Raw genomic sequence first — 6328 nt, forward strand, 5'->3', positions numbered from 1 at the left:
CCCAGACCCCGAGGGCGGCACAGAAATCAGCAGAGGAGGACAGAGAAGTAGAGCTCTGAGGCCCACAGTGGGGTTGGCAGAGTGCTGAGATGCTCTCAAGATCCCAGTTGCTGGGGTCAGCACTCAAGTGGTCAGGTCTTGTGAACACGGTAAGATTTTACAACAGTGACTGGGTCATCTTACAAGGCAAAGACGAAAGGGATCTGAAGATATGATTGAGGTCCCCTATCAGCTGACTTGAGTTAATCAAAAAGGAGATTATCTTTGGGGGGGAATCTGACCTAATCAGGGGAGCCCTGAAACCAGAAATGAGAAAGAGTCTTCAGCTGGCCTTGAATAAGCCTATAGTTGTGTTGTGACAAGACCACTGGGGGAGGCCCCAAGGGCAGTCCTAGGAGCGTGAGTGGGTCCTGACCAACAGCTAACAAGAAAGAGAGAATCTCAGTCAAATAGGAAATAAACTCTGCCAACAGCCCAGATGAGCGGGAAGGCAAATGCTTCCACAGAGCCTCCAGGGGAGGACACAGCCGGTGCCTTGATTGCAGCCTTGTAAGACAGAGCAGTGACTCAGCTCACCGGTGCCTGGACTTCTGACCTGTAGAATTATCTGGTGATATAAGGGTGGGGTTTCTTTAAGCTACTGGGTTTGAGGTCATCTGTTAGGCAGCCACAGAATGCTAACAAACACAGCCAGGAATGAGAATGCAGAGATGAAACCAGGAGGCTGAGGAAGGATGGGACTCTGGATGCCAGCTTGGACGGGGACGTGCAAGGCTCAGCAAGACGAGCACTCTCACGGCATCCAGCCACAGAGACCTGGACGCAGAAATCTCCCACCTATTTGATGACATTTGTATCCGTCCCCAAGCCAAGTGTGGCAGCAACCCCAGAAACAAGACAATTGGGGAAAAGTGTTAAAAAAATTCTAAAGTTAACTGAGTTTAAACATGAAATGTGCAAGAAAAATGTCAGAAGCACCTGAGTTTATTTCTATGTGATTGGATTAAGATTTCTATCTCGGATAGTATAAGCGCTCAAGACAGAAATTTTTGTTCTGGGAGGAGGGAGAGGTTCCATTCTGATATGGTCAGCTTTGGTATGTGACCCCCATTTCCCCCCTAACGGCTTCTGGTGGAGTTTTACGTCAGCAGGCAGGGCCACGCTCTAGAAACACAGAACCAAGGGTAAAAGGAATCTTTTCCCCACCATAGTTACCCTGTGGAAGTCAATTTAAAATTAACATCCAGAGCTGGAACACATTCTACTTAGTAAAGTATCACAAGAATGGGGGGTGGGGGGAAAGCATCCAATGTACTCGGTACTAATATGAAACCAATATATAAACAACTACACACCCACACACACGCAAAACACAAGTATAGTCTAGTGAGGGGCCGACAGGAGGAGGGATGGCAATTGGCAGGATCTCACCTAACATGTACAATGTGAGTGAGGGTGTTCAGTACCACCCCCGGGCAAAGGGCTCAACTACGACTTGAATGTTACCTCAAAAATGAAAACCATGTAACCTAAACATTCATACCCTTATATCAATCTGAAATTTTAAAAAGAAATAAAAAATATAAAACTATACTTTCAGGGGTCATTTCTATAGTTCGTTACTAGAGAAGTCTCTCTGCATGCATAAAGCACTGGAAACCTCAAGGAGGAGGCGCCGTGTTCTCTCCTGAGCATGAAGCTGGCTCTTGGTGATGCTTTAGTGCAATTGCCATTTGCCACTGATCGTTCTTCTCTCTCTTTGGGGGAGTAAGAGGGAGAGAAAAAAAGAAGAAGAAAGAAAGAAAAAATAATAATAAATCCAAGGCCTCCTTAAAAAGTTGTCCCAGAGACTTCCAGGGTAAAACAGCAGAATAAAACCAGAACACAGATGCCTGTCCGCTCCAAACCTAACAAAATGAACCCTGAACAAATGTCAAGAACCAGGAGCACTCACTCAAGGGAAGGGACATGATTTCAAGGTGATGTTTGAAACAGAGACTGGACAAAAAAAATAGGAAAATTCCAGAAATCAAGCTATGTTTCCTGCCCTGCACTCTCACCCTCACCCACCCCCGAACCCCACTCCTCAAGCAATACCTGGGACACAAGGTGAGAAGACAAAGTCCTGGGAAGGAGTCACACTGTCCTCAATGAGGCAGGGAGTACCTGGAGACGCAGCAATAGCTAGGAAGACACCCAGAAGATTCCTTGATAAGAGAATCTTCTTCCTGTAAGCTCACCATTCTACTTTTTCCAGCCAAAAGAAAGTAAATGAAGATTCTACCCAAAATATATAAATGACATCCAGATAGCTATAAGAAAAATAACAATCCAATAAAAAGAAGGGTAAAATTCATAAACAGATGTTTCAAACCAGAGGAAGCAAAAAACTGCCAATAAGTATGTAAAAAAAAGAAAAATGCTCAACCTCATTAGTAATCAGCAAAACGCATGAACACCCCAATGAGATTTTATTTTACACCCAACAGATTGGCAAACGCTAAAAGATGTAACAATAACAAGCATAGGCAGGGACGTGAAGGGCCGGGGGTTCTCATAAAATGTCAGTGGGGGTGTAAGTTATAAGTTCTGGAAGGCAACTCAGCATTGTTTGGGGGCATTGGAGGCCAATGATCCCAGATTTGGACGTGCTGTTCTGACCCCTTTACCGAATAGCCCTAAGGCTGCTGGTTTTGAGTGAGGCCAGAGCTAGAAAATTCTCTGCAGGAGGGCCAAGCTTGGATGCACTCAACTCCCATGACCAACAAATCCAGAGAAAGTTCAAGTGCGGTGATAAATAAAGATGTGGTATGGAGTCTTTCGCAAGGCCTAATAAAACAATCACAGCAAAGAGCCCTGGGGTCCTCCTCTGCAGATAACTTCACTTTCACCATTTTTTTTTAGCTATAATTTTACTTCGTTTTTTTTATTAAGTCATTTGTACATAGATCATGAATACATTTATGCCATTATGGGACTCGATGTGTTGATTATTTGTACAAATTGGAGTGCTTACATCCTACTAATTAACATAGCCTTTACCTCATTTGCCCAATTACAGTGTTAAGACATTTGTGTTCTACACCCTATAGACCCGACTTGTACTTGCAATATGCTCCATAGGTGTGGTCCCCCAACTAACCCTCCACCAACCTACCCTCCTTCCTTCCCTCTCCCTCCCCTTCCCTCCTTCATCCTAGGCTATAGTTGTGATTCATCTTTCATATGAAAGGGTGAGTGATTATAGATTGGTTTCATAATAGTACTGAGTACATTGGATTTTTTTTTCCATTCCTAAGATACTTTACTAAGAAGAATATTTTCCAGCTTCATCCATGTAAACATAAAAGAGGTAAAGTCTCCATTTTTTTAATGCTGCATAGTATTCCATGGTATACACTGGACCTAACTGAAATAAAACCCTTGAACAGGACCCCAGCTACCCACCCTGAATGTGAATGAGGTGCTATTTGGTCTGTTGTTTCAGTTATCTATTGCTGCTGACACATCAGCCTGAAACTTAGTGGTTTAAAATTACACTTAAACCAGATAACAGAGTTGTCTATGCAACAATCAAACAGGAGAGATACACTCCAGTGGCGGTTTTTAAATCCCGATAGTTTTAAAATTACATTTGCAGACTTTAATCATTCCACTTTGAGTACCTTCTACCTCACTTCACAAATAATTTCCACATTTTTACTGACTTAAATAGTATAGGGATGGGGAACTGTAGGGCCTACAGGAATAGACTGCTGTAAGAAGTAGATAAAGTATTTCCTCTATAAATCCTCACTTTCCCAGAATTATGATACTTGAGAACATTTTGGAATGTAGTTATTCTGAAATCATAATGTAAGCACGAGTTAGTGTTACTGCTTATTGTCAAGTGAATTCTTACTAGAAAACCAACCTGACAAATGCTGGCTGCAGAAAAAGATGTCAAATGCCTCTAGTTTCTGGTAAATGCCATTACTCTCTGGGCTGCATCTTCCCCCCACAATCACAGAGTTGGGTCTCCTAAGAGTGCCTTTTAAAGAAAAGGTAACTAGGAGGACAGTAACCAGAACTGAACTGATGAGTGGCCCGCCAGCTCCCTCAGAGGTGCCTATGCCGCCTGTACATCAGTGTCTAGAGGGACACTCATGCTGCCTCTGGGCAGACTTTCCTCTCCCAGAAACATGTCCTCTCTCAGATCCCTAAACACTTTCTCCGCTTTGCACCACTACGTTATAATAATGGGGCTCCCCTCTAGATTATAAACCCCAGGTCACTGTGACCAACTTTGGTAAACCCAGTGCTTAGAATAGTGCCTGGCACATGGAAGCTTCCTCACCAATGTTTTCTCTAGGAATCACCTGGCTTCCTCTCTATAGCCCTGGATTAGGCTTTTTAATTTAGCTTCCAAGCATACTTTCTTCCCAGAAGGTTGAGAGCTTTTGCACAAACATTGGCCTGCCTTCCCTTAGCAGCCTCCCCAGCTGTAGAGCCTTCCGGTCAAGGTCATGACACTCTGCTGCTCTCTCCTGGCCACAGCCAGTCTTGTTCCAGTAACTTTTCCTCTATCCCAAGGGAGAAATACATCGATGTCCTTAGACACAAGGGGACAAATATAAACTAGTGCCAATCTATTTCTGCTACTTGAAATGCGATGCTATGAAATGCTACCTGACATGCCAACAGCCACCCATATAGCTGAGCACCTACTGGGTAGAGGCCCCATGCTGGGCTTTACACGTATCACCTCACGTAATCCTGCAACACTGTGGGGAAGAGATTATTGTCTCCATCTCAAAGATGAGAAAACTGAGGCTTAAAATTGATGTCACTAACCAAGGATGACATAGCTAAGTAAATATACTATTAATAGCAGGGCTGGGATTCACACTGAGTCTAACTCCAATGCCAATGTCAATGCTATTTCTACTATAAGCCAAAGCCCTACTAAAGTGTTCCTGAAATTGACCTCTACCAAATAGAACTCACAAACTCACTAGAAACAATGAGAAACCTATCTTCAAGATATAAGATGCCAAGGCTAAGAAAGGTGGAAGGCTTGGAAAATAAGAAAAAATATCCTTTGGTCAGAGGAATTTGATGACAGTTAAGATAAACGTAGCAAGACAAAATGTTGTAACTCTGCATGAAAGATGGTGCAACTTTTTCATGAATCATACAGTAAGATTCGAAATAATCTGGAAAACCAGAGAGGCCTTCATAAATAAAAATCTCTGACATGTGTTTTGAAATACGTACACCATTTTAACAGACAATGCTCCACAAAATACAAGAGTTAATTGTAAAATTGTAATCGTGCTTCCCTCCCCGCTTTTTCAAGCGCACAAACGGTCTCCCTAGTCGTTGTGAATATTAAACAACCAGGCCAGAGTAACAAGCACGCAAATGACTGTGCAACACAGAATGTTCCCCTACAATCAGATATCTGGGCAAGGTTAACCAGGGAAAGCATTTTCACTTGCACATAATCTTCGACTACTTACCTGGAGAAAGTATTTGACTATTTCCTTGATTGAATAACAGATAATAGTCTAAGCAAAATTTACATGAGGCCAGGGAATGATATTTGAAAGAGAGCTGGAGTATTAATACATGTACAAATCCGTGCTCCTTCCTCTAGATTCACATTACCTAAGGTTCGCCTCCTCTCCTCCAATTCCCCCCCCAACCACCTGCCTTGATTTATGCAGGGGTGTCCAACCTTGCTTGTTCTCTGCTGTACATTGAAAGAGTAAGAGTTGAGAGCTGATTTGCAAAAAACAAAAGGTCTATGCATACGTTTCATGATATCTGACACCATAGATATGCAAAAAAAGTCCTCTCAAAATCAGCATTCGGACAAAAGTCTGCAGGTTGGACACCCCTGATTTATAGCAAGCCATAAGCCATTAAAAAAAAAAGTCCACTCACTCAGGCATTCTACCAGCCCTGAACCTTCTGTTCACCAAACATGCCTATCCTTTCCCACATCAGTATATCCCTATGTAGCAGAGTCCTCATCTCTCATGTCCCTTCCTGGGAGAGGCCTCCCCTAACCATCAAATACCAAGCCAGTCTCCCACCCTATTCTCTCCTGCAGCATCCTTCTCTTTTCCTTTGAAGAACTGGCCACTCTTTACAAAGATGTATTCCCAGGTGAGTCTATTTTCTTAACTCTCCCACACTAGCCCCATGGGAATCTTGCTATTTGGTTCATCGCTATTTATCCAAGATGTAACAGTGTTTAGCCATTAGCAGGAACTCAAAAATATTTGCTAAATTGATTAAATTGATCAAAATTCATAATATCTTTTTGTCCTTTAACAAGTAA

At 42.8% G+C, this 6328-nt stretch overlaps 1 non-coding gene across 1 annotated transcript; it reads left to right on the forward strand.

Annotated features, from left to right (window-relative positions):
- Nucleotides 1–1584: 1584 nt before the first annotated feature.
- On the forward strand, nt 1585–1792 carry LOC111723336. The gene has a single exon (XR_002771901.1). It is a non-coding gene; the product is annotated as a small nucleolar RNA U3 (small nucleolar RNA).
- Nucleotides 1793–6328: the final 4536 nt, after the last annotated feature.

The sequence above is a fragment of the Otolemur garnettii genome, unplaced genomic scaffold, assembly GCF_000181295.1.
Source record: "Otolemur garnettii isolate 467f Iridium unplaced genomic scaffold, OtoGar3 scaffold00010, whole genome shotgun sequence".
NCBI lineage: Eukaryota > Metazoa > Chordata > Mammalia > Primates > Galagidae > Otolemur > Otolemur garnettii.